Source organism: Varroa destructor, unplaced genomic scaffold, assembly GCF_002443255.2.
Source record: "Varroa destructor unplaced genomic scaffold, Vdes_3.0 BEIS01000004.1, whole genome shotgun sequence".
NCBI lineage: Eukaryota > Metazoa > Arthropoda > Arachnida > Mesostigmata > Varroidae > Varroa > Varroa destructor.
The window spans coordinates 16593995-16612689 of NW_019211457.1; the positions used below are offsets into that span (position 1 = coordinate 16593995).

General features: G+C 45.1%; 1 long non-coding RNA gene across 1 annotated transcript in view; it reads right to left on the reverse strand.

The window, feature by feature from the left end:
* Window positions 1-18695, reverse strand: part of LOC147755902 (uncharacterized) — an 82188-nt gene that overhangs the window by 23175 nt on the left and 40318 nt on the right. The gene's annotated exons all lie outside the window — the stretch shown is intronic.

Sequence of the window (18695 nt, forward strand, 5' to 3'; positions counted from 1 at the left end):
GATTAATACTCACCAGAAAAGGTAACGTTATTTGGGCTAACCTATTCTAAATACGAATGATGAATGTAATCAATTTGACCGATCGTGCTAACTTTATAATTGTGTATAAATCTTCATTAAGGCGCCCTATGACGGTACTAGGGAGCCGAGAATATCAAAACTGAAAAAGTTATTTACAATTAAATATGATGGCCATATTTGATTTTAAATAAATGAACGGTCCGTGCTTGACAGGCTACTGGCTTTTTTCAAATTGGCTCTAAGTTTTATTAAACTTATTGAAACTCGTATCTCGTGACACAAATCCCAGATAAAGGTCGTCTTATCTGTTGTTGCCTACTGGTAGTAGGTGAACCTTAGCACCGATTGGCTGGGCTATTTTTTTTTCTAATGGGTTACTATTTCACAGAAATTCATTACGGTATCCTGAACCGAGGATAAAATAATCTATTATGTGTTCAACATAGTGGATCTTGCAAGGATGCAGAAATAAGAAACAAAACTCTAATGGTCCAGCATGCTCAAAGTAATCCGCCATCTGCCTGTGCAGCTTTTTCGGAATGCGCTTCCTCCATCGACATTCAGGCAGTTACATTGAGATGGCTCATGTAGCTACAACGAAATCGACGATTTTGCCTGAACCTCACTAAGCAATAAAAGCAATAACCAGTTATTTTCTTGTGCTTAGTTGTTTCCTAAAATTGTACCGAAATGCCGCTACTTGAAACAAAATACGTGCAAAATAAGTTAGGTTTTTTAATATGAATATGAGGTGGTCGCTGATAGTCTATACATGTTCATATCAATTTCAGATAAAACGTTCTACTAGAACCCTCTCCTAGTGTTTTGAAGATTTTATCTAATATGAAATACTGCCTGCATGTCAAGACACGATGCCAGTTAGGAATATGCTAATCTAAAGCAACGAACGGTTTCATTATTTATAAATCTAGTGTATAGGTGTCGCTGTTCCCTAAATCCTACTAGCTAACAAGATAATCACGTGATCAATATCTTGCGTTCAAATACAATAATACAGATTGGTATTCTGCGATCGTTACGATAGTGGCTTCCATGTATCGGGTTTGCCCCCTGCAAACCAAGGGATGATCTTCTCAAGAAGCAGTGCAGTAAGTTAACACTGACACTTTTCAAATTAATAGAACCCAAAAAGAAACAATGGCTATTATTATTGGAAATGATGGACTAGGGATAATCGTACCGAGTAGCTTCATTCGTCTATTCCTAGCCATTTAAATAAGAATGTACTTAAAAGCAAACTTATAGTATATAGACATGTGTTTTTTGACCTTTTACAGATGTAAAGGTTCAATTCAATGTACAGTAAAATTGTTGTTTATAGATCTCACTAAACCAATCGGCCGTGTTATTAAACGAGCTTCAGAACGAGTATCTGATTTTCGAACTAAGAACTATACACTGATTCTCTAAGGTCATAGGCTCGATGGCGGTAAATGTAAGTATAGTCTTGTAATATTATGTTGTAACATTTTCACATTATATATATCCCAGCGAATTTTAGCAGCAAAACGCAATGTTTTAACACACTGCATGTAGTAGCTATTTTATATGATTCAATATGCTCCAATAACAAATATTTTCCTCAATTACGCGCTTAACAGTCACCATTATCAATAGGTACCAGGCGCTATTTCGCCAAATTTCTTAATTATTACTCCTTTGAGCTACGCACAACCTCTATTTAAATTTACATCTAATTTATTTTAAATAATAATAAATAATTTTATTAATTAAATTACATTTAGTATATTTAAATTTAAACTCAAGTTTCCTGCAAAAAAAATTCTTATGAGAAGTAAACATTTTCTGTGATGTTTAAGAAGGTAAAAATCTATTATCATCTTGAGCTCGGAACTTGCCAGTCTCACAGACAGCCGAAGCATTTATAAATTTTAAGTTAATAAAACACCCCAATCTCACCGTCCCTGTGTTCTCCCTCAAGTAGAATTCTAAGTAAATATCCGTTCTTCGTTTCTTTACCCAATGCACTTCTATGTTACAACAGTCAAATAAAACCCGGTTCTGTTTGTACGTTCTGCTGGCAACATTCACTCGACACAAACGACACCTTGCGATTTTTCCTATCTACAAGATTACATTGAATCGTTCCGTTGGCGTCTGAGTGGTCAACGCAAACGACTTCATAAACCCGTCATAAGTTCGGTATCGGCCTTTGCCAGCACCGGGGGGCAATCATGTTCATCTTAGAAAGATAGTCGCAAGACCGCTTCCAGCCTGCTTGCTGAAATCGTCGATCGCCGGCTACCATCAACAACCTGCTGGCGGCACTGTGACACAAACATCACCGTCAACGGCACTGCCAGCTGATGCCGTTGTGTGCACAAGGTATCCTTATGTCGTACTAAAAAGCTGTTGTCGGTTCCTGGCTGTTCAGAATGATAGGCCTGGCTGAGCATGAGTGCGTATGAAAATGAAAATATCGGTTGGAGTTAGCGCCCAAGACACAAAGGATTTGATGCCCACGAACCGATGTCCATGCGGCCCCGCCGATTTGCCGGCCTGTGTCACCCCTCATGATACCGATTCCATATAGGGTGGGTGAGGCCACTGCCGCTTTGTTGTCCCTAAGGAGAATGAACAATCCTTCAGTTGACGTAGGTGCGTCCCTTTTTGGGTTAGCAGCGTTGTGTCGAAAAGCCTAGACTACAACACCGGCCTCAGTTCTGCTGCTGCTACGGCCGGTAAGGGGTGCGGGACACTAGTCGCTAATATTTAGCAGAGGGACTCCTGGAGCGGCCGGTTCTTGCTGGCTAACTGGGTACGTTCTGCTATTCGTCTGCAGTGCGACTAAACAACCGTCTAGGGTTGGTTACACTATTGCTGGCGACAGACGCTTGAGCGACTGTCGATTGCTGTTTTGCTTGGGGAAGACCGGCCAGTTATGGGCTTAGGGCTATGAGCGCAGCGCTGTTTAGTCGATCCCTAGACAATTGTCTTTGATGCAAGAAATGGCAAAGCTGCACGCCATCCCGGACAGTTTTGCTTGCCCTGCTAACCCTCAGTTGTGCGGGAAACGTAGGAATCTATGAGTAGGAATTTGCTGTCATCCCCAACTTTTAGGGGGTTTGATTCTACAGCCCATTGCCCCTGCTAGCTTTGGCTGAATGGGTGGAAACTCAGCAATTGATGGGTTAAGGAAGGCATAACCGAACATTGCTTACTAACGCAATGCGAGCGACGTTTGTCCCAGTCTCAATTGTTCATATCCGAAAGCAACCGAACTCTGTCGCGAAGTAGACCGAAGCATTGCAACGACTATGGCATAAACATCGGGGTCCTTTTCCTTCAGCAGCTCATATTTGCGTAAGAGAAAGGAGGGCAAGTAAAGAGTGAGCAGTACACTTACTGAGTGCGTGCGTGTCCCTGAGAAAGCGTGCAAGAGCAGCGGGGTAAGTTGCAATATAGAAAGCGCTTTAGCGCCTCGGCAACAGCATTATCACTTAACGTCGAAGCCATTACGTAGCCCTTGTGTTAGAGGCCGTGTTGAGACAACAGACAGTGCTAAGGGGATGGCAGGTGTTCTGTCGTTGTGCCGAATCGTCCTCGCATACAGGTCCTAGCATTGCTTCGCACCCCTCCTCCACTGCCCCTGTCTTTCTTCATAGTCGCCTTCGGGCCTACCCTAGTAGGCCGGGGGGTGGACACGTACCGCCCTTTGCATTAATTTTCAATCACGCCATCACTACAGAGCGACCTGCCGGAGTCCTGCCGACGACACATACAGGAGGACACAAACAGAATAGGACAACGGGACCAAGTCAGCCAGCCAGCCAGTCAGTTAAGCAGACAATACAAGCATCGAGCCGACCCTGTAGGCCACAGGAAAACGCCACCAAGACTTTCCCTCTCGCAGTTTCGTTGGGGGCTACCGCCAACGCCGCGGCTGGTGCCTACTCACGACCATTCGTTCGCTGTGACGAAGCTTGGTCTATTCGGATGGCGCCTATCAAAGCCCCGCCACTGACTGCCGCTGGCTACTAGAGACAGCGAAAAGTGAAGGCACACGGGACGGCCTGTAGTAACGCGGAACACAAAGGCATATACACAAACACAGAGGCAGGCCGACATAGCCAAGCAAAGTGTACGGTCACCACCCACACACGAGCAGGCGACTACGAAGGCACCGACGAAATCCTAGGAGGCGTCGTCAATATGTCAATCATATGCATATGTCAAGCAGCTTCTGCTGCGACTATTATTGGAAATCAACGAAGACTATCTGCTTACGAAGGGGTTTCATTTAGGGTTGTGGGTGACACTGTCTAAGCGATTCATTTTCAAACACAATGTAAACCTGGCTGGAAGGTAAACCGTAACTGGAACTTTGTTAAATGTATGAAAAGGGCGCAATAAAAACCAAATGAGAATAAAACCATCAGTGCTCCCGTACTTTGTGATCATGGCGTTATTTTATTCAAAGAAAGGGGAGTTAATGGACAAAACGGGATCATGTTTTGTGATTCGGCGGTCGGTATCTGTTGGCATCGTTTCATCGTTGGTGGTACCATATCTTTTGCACGTTTCACTGCTTCGTACTTTTGCATCCCAACGCTCTAATATGCGTACGTACGTCGTATTCTTTTCTTCGGCGATGCTTCTTCATGAAGACAATCGAATAACTTTAAACATTCTTTTCCGTTTAAATCAGTTGTACAAAAGGAATGAATCAGCGTACACCTAAGGTCGAGTCTCCACAAAGTGGAGGAACAATTTTTATACGTAAGTTGAATGCAGACTGATAATATAACTATAATGAACTTAACCAATGTCATCAATGCCTCTCATATACATGTATGTTTCAACTTTAGATCGGATCCGGAACTTACGCTATGCGAGAGGGGTGACCCTTATTATCTTGTGATACATCTAATGGATCTAATTACGACAAATTCCTACATTCCTACAAAATCTACCCCATTAACGAAGCGGGACATAGCAATAATATTGTCACTAGTGTATCGCGATAATTGCTTTTCCTTACAGTAAATCTTAGATAAAGTAAAAATAAATGGATAGGCTTCAGTTATTTATTTCTTCAATCAAAATCTTCAAAACATAGCTAGATCCTATGTTTTGTCCTACAAGCGGACAATCGGCCATCCATAAAGCTCATTTCGTCCGTCAAGGATATGCGATTTTTGTCTACAAGCTCAATTGCTTTACTAGCTTGCATACCAAGCCTAGATTTTGACAACTATTTTACTTCAGTTCCTATATACCATTAAGAGATCCTATAGTTTCTAATTTTAGTCTGTGTGTTTTCAGTAAGCCACGAAAATGTCTAGTCTACTTGTTTCTGTGGCTTTTCTATGTGTTCGCCAATATTCCATCGAAATTACATAGCACTAAGATTGTTGCCTGCGAGTCTGGCGGCTTGAGTTCGAGTCCGTTCGAACATCTGCGAAAATCTTTAGGGTGAGCACCTCAGAGATCGTATAATTGAGTTACCTTAATATGATGGCCGATGTCGTGGTGGTCCTTTGTGCGTCCAAAGTAAAACATTAGCGAAAAATTTGACAAAAAGATTATATATATATATATATAATTTGATAATCATGGATAGTGTAAACATATATCTGTCCCTATCCCTTGACGACTATATGAATCAAGTAAACTTTCATTTATCCGTATCGCGCCTTCAGCTGTTGACGCTAAGAAAAACGTCGTCAGTATCTAGCTCTGACGATATCCTATTTCTCATTGGCGGCCTCTTCATCTTCTTATGCTCCTTGACGTGCTTCAGCCCCTCGCGAGCTTCTTTTGCTTTATCGCCGGCGTCGCCGTCACCTACAACAACCCACTCTGGTCCCTTCGCTGCCAGTACTATCCAGGAATAATTGCCTCGGTACTATAGCAGTAGCTACCGACTCAACCATCTATCGAATCAGCAGGCTTGTGTGCGCCTGCGGTGGTCCACACACCATGAGCCTGCAGCCGCACCGTGCCCCCGGGGGCTATCCGGAGTCATAGCGGGCCTGGCTGGCCGTTCGTAGGATATCACTCGACTCAGCTGTATTCGTTCATCTTCCTCTTTTCCTCGTAGAGCTACCGCACGCTAGTAAGCGGTGAAAAGGGGATAACTGTAAGGGCAAATTGCGTATACAAGGACAATGGATTGAGAGGCAGCCTGTGCGTAGGCTGCGGGTCTTCGAGAGGGGTAGATGAACCCCTTCAATCGCCCGCGTTTTACCCAACTCCGTCGACCAACTGTGACGTCCTCTCTCGCTGCCCGCCTGCCTTTCTGGGATGCTGGAAGAACAGTTACCATGAGAGTGCCTCTATGTATAAGGCAGAGAGATAAACAACATCGGTGGACTCAGCCAGGCAGTCGCCTCAGGTCTGACGCTTCGACTTCCTAGTCTTCACTTTCTGCGTGTCGGAGCTCCTTATTCTCTCTTTTCGTCGCACTTGACCACTTACCAAGAAGCAACAACGCTGAGGCGCTGGCAAGCTCGTCAACCAGCAAACGTAGGGTGACCTAAACGGCCGAATCAGCTACGAACTGCCAGGCTAGTCCTACCACGGCTGCCATAGATGACTGTTGGCAACAACAGTCCGCGTAATCGGTTAGTTGGATAGGCGTCTGGCAAGGATTCTGGGCCTTGCTAGCAGCGCCTTTCAGCGAATACGCAGATGTAGATGAGGAAAAAAACGCTAATAACACTGCCCGTTTTCTTACTCCACACAGCACTCAGACATACAATAAACATACGATGACACAGACACATACGGACAGTCCCTCACATACATGAACGAGACTTTCACTAACAAGCAGCGAAGTCACCAGCATACGCAGTAAGCCCTCCTGTACGCTCGCGCAATAGGCTTCGTAGTTTTCCCTCGGTAGGTGAAGGCGCAGTGGAAGCCCGGACAGAATATGGCGGTCGGCTCTACTCCTCATCTGTGTTTGTCTCGCTGCCCGCGTGGGGGGTGGCGAAGCAAAGTGCAGCGGCAAGGAAAGATCTTGTCCGTCTTCTTGACCATAGACTCAGCGTAGCGAACGACTCGCTCTTTCGCTAGGTACTATGCCTGCCGACTAGTTGTTTGCCCCTAGGGCGGCCCTTACAAAGGATCGGCCATACTGGTGCGCCTGCTGATGGCACTGTCACTGGCCACGGTTGTTAGCTAACTCGCTCGACGACGCCAGCGACAACTGTGATGGTTCGGACTACAACGGCAATGATGGCGGAGACGCTTTGGTCTCGTTTCGGCAATAAGCTCAACCCTCCTCATCTCGAGTCTCTGCTTCGCCGGTAGGTAGACTGACCAGCTGGTTATCCGGTAGGTCGTCAGTCGACGAGCGTCCAATGGGAAGACAATCAGGATAGATATGGGCTCGGGAGGAGGGGGGGGAGCGGCAGCGGTAAGGTAAAACGAAAGAAACGGGCAATATTTCTTAGTACCGCTGAGGGTCCGGGGGGGGGGGGGGGGAGCATGCAACATTCGCCATTATTGCAGTGGGACAAGAAGGATCTAGGTATGAAACTTAATTGTGAGCGACGACATTAATTGCGTGGTGAGGTATAAGGAGCCCCAAGTGCTGACTCTCCGGTGGAGCTGACGGATGTGTATTGACTTCTTATTATACGTAGGAGTGGTATGATATTGCTGGACATCCACCCAACGTGGGGTATTTAAATTTGCCCAAAATCAGCATTTAGACGTCTTTCTTAATTAACGTTACCGGTGAATGTGGATCACTGGATTACGATATGTTGGGTGGGATATCTCTAGACAATTGGTATCAACAGTTTATGCAATACAACGGCAAAAATATAAAACGACGTAGACTCGACATAACTTGCGCAATACATTAATCAAAAAATGATTTCGCATAGCGGAAGAATGGCTACGTTCTTCTGCCAAATCCCTATTCCGAGACAGGATAGAGACAATGGGTCGACTGAACCAAAATGAACTATCTGGGGGTGCTTGGAAGGTGCAGCACGCTTGTCAACATCCATGGCGTATGTCAGCTATAACCCCCTTATTTTTCCCCAACATATTCTATCAGTTACCTTCTATCCGTCTGCCGTCTGCTTACCTCTCTGCTAACACCGTTGGCCTGGCCTCTTGGATTGACGAAGGCCATGTGGTTACTCCCAGGCATCCGCCACCAGCGAGTCAACCAGAAGTCAACCTGCCGCCCTGTAGCCTCGTCGCTAATAAGCTTCACGGAATACTCACACACAGAGACTCAGCCATAGTCACACATTGTCCACGTGTGATCTACCGCCTGTAGACAGGGTAACTTTCTTCGCGGCCAGCGTTTGCGCTCACTGGACATCACGAGCTTATGATGACGCTATGATGAACAGCCATTGTGACCATAGATAACTCTTCGCGGTTCGTTGCAAAGGTTATTTTGGTAGAGGGGGAATCGGGACATGGTAGCCAATAGGTGGTCGTATCGCTGCCAAAAAAACAGTGCTAAAGATTAGTAGAAACTAGGGCAGGGTATGCTAGCGGGAAGCTTCACTGGATGAAGTAGACGGCGTACATATATGTATGCAGTCGGGACGTATTGCTCAATTGTTCAATAAAAATCATTCGTTACATATTAAAAATGGCATTTTATGTTAAGTGGAATATGATATAGAATTCGCTGTTCCAAACAGAACAGGCTGGGTGGGCATCTACCAAGTGAGTCTTCAAGGCTTACCTTCTTAACCGGGCGCTACACAAGACAGCTGTAGTAAGTACGTTTTATAGTGGCAAAGGTGGCTCAAAAACGGTTTCATCAAGCTCCAGAACTCAGTCATAACGTTCTGTTTAGGATGAGTATGCCGCTTTCGAACGGCCCTCTAACATTCAGAGTCACCGTATTGGCAGCTTAAGCGTTTTATTATTATCGGAACCTGAAGGATAAAAACGTATCAAAAATGGGTGATGATTTCTGTCCTAGTAATGTTTTGCTTTGAAACCAAGACTCAACGTAAAGTTCCGTTCGATACATTTCGTCTGCTTAGCAGTGGTGGTACCTAGCAGCTGGCCAGAAACAGGCGACTTTGGGGAAAGAAAGACAACTGAAGGTAACGACGCTCCGAATACCTTCTGTAACTTTCACAGCAACCAAAAAAAAGGGCTCAGCAAAAAATAAGTACAATACGCTGATCTTACGTAAGTTTCTCTGACTTTAAATAAGAGCAATAATACTACGTTGATGATTTTGCATTATAATATAGATAAATATTGTGTATAAATCTATTTTGTGGTAGGCCGTTAATGTCCATCTGTATAAAGCAGTTCAAGAATTACTTGAGCAACATTATCGTATGGATATTTCAATGGGCAATCGTCAGACACGCAGAGTTGTAGTGAAAAGGGCCAACGGTATCACACCACATACTGCAGCCATTGTCGAATCATTCGATCTGCCATCGCGCTCAGCTTCCTTATACGCATCACACTGAGTAGTAAACAGATTTCTAATTGAACGGATGTTTTCTGTGAATTTTGGTTTGCAGCACAGATACCTAGGTAAAAATGCCTAACTCTAAGAGACATGATTTCAGATTTCAGATCGTACCATTATTGTACAAATTGAGGAGCAACAACATGCTCGCAGATAAAAAAATTCTATTGACACCCGTACCTTCCTTGAACGCTGGCTTACTCTGACCTGAAACAACCCTGTTTCACTCATGGCTATCAGCTTCCCGTCTGCCATCTTACATTTTTACATCACATGTGCGATTAGCCGAGGGGCGGCGTGGACTGCATCATTAATGGGCATCTCTTGGTAACTATGAAGGTGAGGCCATCGTTGGTCCAAATTTTAAAGCCCCAGATATAGTATTAGACGTTAAAAAAGAGCCAAGTTTACTAAGAGTGGTTCCGTCGGCAACGACAGATGCCCCGGGGCAATGTCAACACGACTAGGCAATAGTAAAGATTTTAGCCTACATTGCCATTTTGAAATACAACGTCTGGGTGAGATAAAATCGTTCTCTTCTATTCCTAACATTCAAAGACTGTATGTCATTTCATCACCTCCAGGAGTAGATAGTCCATCCTCTGCTAGACATAATACTTTATCAGTAGCAGCCATAAGACCCAATCAGTTTCCTAGGTTGCCACACTTAAAAACAAGCATCCATTATTTGTAATAAACTAATAAAGGAGATTCCGAAATATCTAGCTCTTTTCATATTTTTCCAACGTTTTTAATTGCACCATCGAAAATCGATGGTTAGAATCCCAAGACGAGGCACATATCCACAGCGAGCCTCAACTTTAGGAACTTGACGCGAATAAATAAAAAAAAAATAAGTACATCTCAATGCGTTCATTAGTGATTGGATAAAGCGGTACATATACCCAAATCCACCTGGTGACGGTATACGATCGTTCTTTAACAGCGGTACAATAATCAAAGTATCTACTATCATTTTAGGTCCATTGACCAGTCGCTATTACTAAAATACCGCTGGCACATATTATTACCGCTACAAAGGCCGGACGCAGACCCACCAGGTTCAGATACCCACCATGCCTTCACATGACATCACAGACGCGCCACGATTATTAATGACTAAGAGTGATGGTGAGATAAACATAGCGGACTGAGCCGGAATCGCTCTGGGTGGAACGATCGACCCGTCGTCGTCGTCGCAGAAGTCGCCGGCTGCTTAGGAAGCTCTCTCCGCTGCCGGTTGCCTGCCATTAGCCAATTAATAGTCCCAGCTCATTAACACCGATTCGATCGCACTCACAGCCGCAGCGATTCGCGGTACCTTTAGCATTAGCTTCCTGCCGCTGTTACCACCCGCGACTACGGCCCGTAGTTCAGCTATGCACTCCAACGAAGACGGTTGGTATCGATGGTAGGATCACGGCAGAAGCACCGCAGCAGTACCAGCAACAGTTCCTTCAAGCGGAAATCAAAGTGGACCCTGTTCTGTCCCGGAATTGGGTCGAAGGGACGGTACCGTTCGGCAAGCATGCCGTCGATCTATTCGAAGGACTCGCTATGGAAGGCCTAGGGCTGGCTCCTAATGGTGGTTCCTTAGCGGAGCGGACTTCCTGCACGAGTTCTCGCGTACGTAGCACATGTGTAAAGTTGACCGATCTCTGTGTCGTGTCGTTCCTTCGTCTCTCGTTCGTGAGAAAACTTGCCACCAGCACAGCGCGTCGTAGCGTGGCAGGAGGATGTCTTCGTTCAGGAGTACAAAAAGGAAAGACCAGACGACAAAAAGTTGTGTTTCGTTTTAATTTGTAACGTGACTAAATAATACTAGTGACGAAAGCGGTTTTTTGAACTTAGTGTAACTTTCAGGTGGACGTTATTTATCCCGTCAGTTGAGTGATTCCAAATATCTGCTGTGAGGAAGGAGTGCCATGCACGCCAGGACAAAGAGCCATTGATAAGACTAACCAAGGCCTATGAGGTCTGTCGTTTGTACAAATAATACTCGACTCTGATTTAAAATAGTGGCCGTGGATTTCCGAAGAGTTCGTTCTAAAAATAGGACAGAAGGAAGGAAATATTTAGAATGCGGCAGCTTTTACCCTTGATGTTCAACATTTTAAGTGATACAAATAGGCAAGAACGGCCGGAGGGATGGTGTGTTTAAAGGCAAGCTGGCAGATGAAATTGTGACGTCATGATGAAGTATTTTGGAAGACTGCGTGCCTTAGCATTGTCGAAAAGCACGATTCTCTCATAAGTTTAATGTGAAATTACTGACTGGCAACGTCGTTTTAAGATCCCCCATAATGCAAGTACTGCAGGAACACCGGTTATAGATTTCTGAGATTCGGACTTGCTATTCCAGTTGGCCAAAGAACCAGTCAATCGTAGACGTTATGTGACAAACGGTTGTGTATGATCGTCTATTAAGTTGATATACTTAGAGAATAATGTCTTCTGATACTACTAGGCTATACTGAAGGCGATTGTTACCGATAACGCTTGTGCTATGGCAAGAAGAGTTTCATATCGTCTTGATACTTGTCGTTCTTGTTTGCCTTTGTCTTTAATGGAAATATGCCTTAAGCGCTTTTGCCACTAAAAGAAATAAGCATTGGATGCCCGAGGGCCATCGACCCATATAAGAACTGTTTTCGTTAAACTTTTTATCTAAACATTATCATATCAGTTGAGAAGGAGCTTCCCCTTAACAAGAACATGACAATCCAGTTCCCCACAGATCTCACTACGTATCACATTGAATGGGGGTGGTCCTAAACAGTGGCACCATAGTAGTCATGATTTTGTTTTCTGACATGGTATTGTTTCAGCACGCGCACATGTCGAAAAGACGGTTAGTACCAGTAACGATGAGACGAAGCCCTCCTTCCAACATTTAAAGTCCCTCTAAACGTTCAACTGACGCTAAAAAAGCAGTTGTATCCATTTGTCTCCAGGTGCTCTATAGAAACTTCGACTGATAAGGGGCGTTTTTGTTCTTGTCAATGTCGGTATTGTCGCTGGACTAACCGTTTATCGTCGAGCATTCGTAGCTCACTATGCTCATACCATTAACATCATTTTCATACCAGCTGAAACGCTACGAATAAGATCAAAAATCACTAAATGTTTACGTAAACTTTTCACTGTTTACGCGTACGGCCATCGATTTAACCGTAGCTTACACATGTGTAGACGAGAAAGCTGTAAATTCCTTTTCGGTTTTCCACTCCTATCGAAATCATTCGTATCCGTTTGTGCTTTCATATGTGCTTTGTATAAAACATATGTGTGTCTTACACAAGGCACATATGGTGGTGCAAAGCACACCGGCGGCAATGAGACAGAACGAAAACGAGATAATCACACTACAGTTTTGTTTATATAATGCATGTCTAAATAAAGTATAACATAAAAATATGCCGATACGAAGAAAGCTCGATCTTTTTCCAACAAACGATCGATGATTTGAATCGTTTGACATATACAAGTAACTAAAGTTAATAGCAACTTTATCTGCATATCGGGACAACTGGTAATGGGCATTTGCTTTAAAAATATTCTACAAACGTTTGTATTGCTCTAAACGGTAATACCGTGTGCGATTATAACGGTTTGTATCGGCAGAATTGGTGCCAAAAGCAAAAACGGCTTCGTAATGAATATGATTTTCTTGTCCTTAATGAGATCTTGCCTGCCTGCTGGCTAGATGCCTGAAAAAATTACCTAGAATATCCGTAATTAAAGCAATACTTCTAACGATTCGATCAAATCGTCGAACGACTAGGATCCACAGGAATAACAAGTAATGAAAATACGGCATTATTTACCCTATCTGAATCCCACTGGCCTCGATGGAAGATCTGAAGGTCTGATCGAATTAATGGACGCATCAGATAAGACGTTGATGCGTGGTTTCAGCTAGCTATAGGGCCAACGGCCAATCGCCAAAGCGACGGTCGCAACAGGCCTTCCGCAAGAGTCTTGCTGTCGATTTTAGCATCCGGTGGCGGAGGGGCTATTTCTCTTTAGCACCGAACTCCTTTTCATGTAATACTACGGACTGATAAACTAGTCCTCGTTGTACCGATCCTTCTCTTGCCCTTTGAGTATCTTCGCAGGCGACTTTGGCGGTGGGTCGTCGGCACCAAGTGATCAGCGATTCACGGCGTCCTCTGCACGTCGTTACGCAAATGTCTGTGCTGCTTACTGTCAGAGGGGCAACGTGGGCCTGCTGCGGGCCCGTAGCCGCGCGTTCATCCTAAGGAGAATCTACTCAACGAACAGCGATGCTTTCGCATAGTGAGAAGGGGGGGGGGGAGAGGGGGTCACTCGTCTTTACGCCAATGGCGCAAACGAGGTTCCTGTCACGCAGTCGCTGAATGCCCCCCCCCCCCCCCATCCACTACTTGCCAAACGCTCTCTGATGTGGCAAGAAATCTAGCACTGCTAAGTAAAGTAGAAAGAGGAAAAAAGACCGCGAAGTGCGGTCGGCTTACGAGCACAAACCAATTGAATACTATCAACCATGATCCAGAAGATACGGCGTCGAAGTCAAATAGGGCGGACCTGCACGCTGACAACCACAGATCAGGACTGCAGCTGAAGAATACGCGAACTGAGTAAGAGAGAAAATACGGTACTCAAAGCTAGAAGTTTTGCGTGACCAAAATGGGCAAACAGATAGATTCACGTAATGTGCATTATAGGTCTTTTATTTTACCCAACTACATCATTTTGATGCCTGTACGCTTCAACAACGTGTATACAATGTTTGAGGTACCTATAGTTAATTTGGTACTATCCCTCAACGAATATCGAAGTACACCTTTCGTTAACAAGTTCAGCGTTAGCATTATCTGTACCATGTACTTGATAGAAACGTTATCTTATGCACACTTTTTTAAGCTTTATATCGCATGGCAGTGCATCGTTCTTTTGTCGTTTTTGTTGACGCTGAAATTCCAAATAGTCTACACCCCGTAACTCACCCTGCGCAGTTCCTTGTTACTATAACCTTATATAAGACGCTAATAAAGAGAAGCACCAGGAGGCTAATCTTTTAGTTACTAGTTGACTGCTGTCGCATTACACTAAAACAGCAAACGAGCTTGCCATTGCTAGCAAAGCTGGTAAGTACGCTATCTGCAAAAGTTGGAAAATATGCAACGCTAACAGCTATCCCTTCATTCTATTCGCTGCAAAAGAGTTCCACTTTGCCGGAGGCCTAAGTCGCTCTAGCATTTTCCCGAAAAACGTGCAGTCCCACTACCCCCTCCGATTTTGTCCCAGGTACTTCTACAGCGAGTTTTCTGTTACGTCGGGCGAACACGATTTCGTATTGCCTTTCTTCAACCCTTGCAAAGAACTTCTCGTCCTATTCAGCAACTATATGGTTCGGCCCTGAACTAGCTTACCCTAGCCATCTGCTTCTCGCTTCCCCTACATTAAGCCATTTCAATTCCTGTTCTGGGACCACGCCATACTGACCCGTATTTCTTTGTATACTTTATGATGCGCTCAATTTCATTGATTTTGAGCGGTTGCTACCATTTCTAGTTGCTAGTATCATCCGCGAATGCCGACACCAGCTCCTTCGGCACCTGCTCTCAGGATTCGCCCACTGAAAACTTTGTGAGTTGGAGCAGAGCACCCGGGTGGTGATGGCGATGGCCCTGTGTGGGCGCAGTCCCAACCAATAGGCTGCCTGAATTCACTCTATAGCAGGAGACGAGGCAGCAAGGTTTTGTCGTAGTTGTTAGTAACGCAGCTGGTTTGGCTGTTGTCGATTATGTTGTTGTTACCGTCATTGTTGTTGTTGTTGTTCCAACGTTTCAACTATCTCGCCCTCCCCAGCGCAAACTTCAACCCCGTTTTTGCCGCTTTCCCCAGCAACCCTCAGAACCCCATCTTCACTTTCGCTTCTCTCTCCGCGGTAACTTCGCTCATACCAGAAGAAATCCTCTAACTACTCCGTTCCGACATTTCCTTCGCAGGTGAAAAGCCAGGCCGACTTTATTCGTTCCCTTGCCCCTCTGTTCCACCCTTTTCACACGGCTGCTATCGCTGCTCTTTTTCCATCCTCTCAAAAGTGTAGAAAGGGCAAGCGGCGGTGGGACGGCCTCTATAGCCGCTATCACTTTGGTGCCCAAATCCCAGCCAAACGTGGAGCCGAACCGGCTTAAGTTGAGACCTTCGCCTCGAGCTGGCGCCGCTTCCAACATTTAATAGCACCACCCACAGCCGCTGAGCGACTAAGTGATGCGTTTACGTGCAACCCCTAACGCTCCAGTGGCTTAACGCAGAGGCAGGCAAGAAAGCACCGTGAAACTCTGTAACTACGCAAGCCAAATCCTATGCGACCCAATGAACGTTCCAATGGAGGAGCTTCCCCACGAAAGTGGTGTCACTAAATTTCAGTCAACGTAATGGGGGCAATAGCAACTTTCGCGAGGACCCAGAAGCAGTGGAAAGCGTCAAAGTAAAAGGGAGAGAGAAGTTGGGCCCGTTTGAAAATAAGAGAATAGAGCAGAAATTGAGAGAGAGAAAGAACTGGGAACCTTTGAGGGAGAGCAGGAGAAAGGGAGTTAGCAGGAGAAAAACGTTACCGAAAAAGGAACCGTTGGACCGGGAACCGTGCGCTGACGCGCGAGTTCGACAGGCATCGGGAGCCCCCATGGTGCGGAACATGTCTGGCGCTTTTCGAGGGAGAGTCCGGAGACATTAAATAGAGGGGGCGGGGAGTCTGAGAAAGCAGTTCTCTCGCTCCTCCGTTAGCCAGCAACAGCAGCAGTAGCAACGGTTGTTTTTGTTGTTAGCAACAGATGGACAGCGCAATAATATTGGATAACTTCAACAATCTCGGCTCATATTCAAATGCGCCCGCTGATTTACATGTTGTTCCATGGATATTTCTGATTAAAAAAAATGCCTATATATAAGTTGGAATAATATTTGCCAGATATATGTATATACACGCGGATGTATATATACATATTTTTTTTTCCTTCTGTTTTTTTTTCACATACGAAGAACGATGCATTGAAGCTATGGAGGTGGACGGTGAATTTTTTAGCAAACTTAAAACAACAGTAGATGTCATCCGGAAAAGTACAGATGATTTTTGCGATTGCCATCGTGTGAAACTGCTTAACAAGTGTGTCTATTTTTATCTCTTAGATATAGGATGTAGCAGTAATTCTATAACTGTTGGGTTTCTTAGAAGTAGTAGACAGTGAAATATAAACAAATATAGCTTCGAATTAAACATTGTTTCCCCAATTTTTCCGGGCTGTTTAGAAGAGTGTATGCATATCCTTTCGGGGAATTACCTCTATACGATGTTTCTTCTATTTCAGGTAGAAAGGTTTGCTTATTTGGATGAAACGCTCGTACACGGATAAATTATGGACAGAAGCTGCTATTCATATAAACAACAATAAGGAACATTGTCGCGCCTTTGAAAAGAATATACGGTATTATTTGCCGTTGGCCATATAGTTGTACTTATGTTGTCTCATACTGTCCAGTACCAAACGTATGTCATTTACCAGCTCAGCAGAAGTAATACTCTATTCTATCGTGTGTGTCTCTATTAACGAGACATTATGAGCATTGCGCCTCTAGGGGTTCTTGACGGCTGGCAGTCTAAGCTAGGATGTTTGTCCCAGATCACTGCGACCAGTAAAAAATAAACCTGAAAAAATTGTCAACTGTAAATAATAGATTTTCGAATATTGGTTTTCTCTCATCTTTGGAAAGCCGTCTTCGGACCGTCTGCTTCAGGCCATTTAGTATATGGTAGGTGAAGGATATTAGGTAGCATCGTTATATTATTATGATGCTCAGGTTCTCCGTTGAAAAAACTGATGTTTCGAATTTTGAAAATTCGAAGTAAACAATTAAGCTAAATAGATCGACTAGAAATAATTGTAAGATACTTACATTTTTAAAAAAGTTTCCTTGGGTTCGTTTGTGCTGAACACATATGTCAGCTGAAGCTATGAATAATGCTACAAAACGTGGCCTAATCACTCATTTAGCACGTAACATGTATATATTTTATTACATAACCACGCTTTATATACTACTTTCCAAGCAAACCGTTCCACCAAGTCTTCGTATGAAATCTCAGCAAAAATGCTGCCCTCCTAGTGTTAATCTAAGCGCGCCTTAGCAATCTTAACGCCCCGCCCTGCTGCTACGCGGCAGCAGGCCTCTCTGATCACAAAGTTTTCTTAAAATAAGAGGAGGGTCTCGCTTCCTCAAAAGGCTCAGATCCTGCTACTGCTGCAGCCTCCGCCGCCATAGCCCCGGACAGTGACGTCCGCACAATCGCTCTCGATGCTGCCCTCTCACCGCGGCGTTTTGGGGCGGAGCCTACCTCGAAACGCGTAGCAGAAACGCCGTTCAACGAGTGACCCCCGTTCACTCTCCCCTGTCGAAACTTCAGCCAAAGCGAAAATAACCAGCATGAGGCAAAGGCGCTTCTACCGTAGGCGGCTTTCAATAGCCTCCCTGTCCCTTCTAAAGCCCGAAGCCCCCTCCGACGACTGCAGTAGCGGCACCAGCCACCGCCGCTCTTCGCCCCTGTCGCAATCGGCCTCCCAGCCAGTGCCACAATGTTCGGAGCCCTTCCACACTTTAAAACTGTGAGACCGGGGCGCCGCAGGCGAATAGAGAGAGGCATGCGAGCGTCGATGGCGATAGCGGAGTTCTCCCCTCCGAACACCCCCAAGGGACTTCCCTACCTCCTTTCTAAAGCCCTCCATGACACCACATAGGCACGACTGACAAACGAACTCGTAGAGCGACTTCTCTTCGAATAGCTGCGAATAGAGGCAAGAGCTTGGAGCTCGAGAAGCCTGTTCTCGGATCACTGACGAGTGCGTGCTGCATCCCGCGTCCTCTAACGCAGCAGCCTGCTAGTACAGCTAACTGCGGGTGGAGTTCTAAAGTTGAGCGGACTGGCTGGCTAAACTCAGCTTTGGCCCAGTGAAGAACGGCAGGAGGGGTTGTTGGCGGAGGCGGTCCCAGCAGGAAAACTGGTATATGGCAAGTATAAGATAGCAGCTTCGAATAGAACAGTCGTTTCGAGAATAGAAAGGTGCAGCAGTCCTCCCTTAAAGTCGCTGCAGCGGCGCCCCCGTCGAACTTCTAGGCGCCGCCTTGGGACAGCCTTGGACTGCTAAATCGTGGAACGGGGTCACGCGGCATCGGC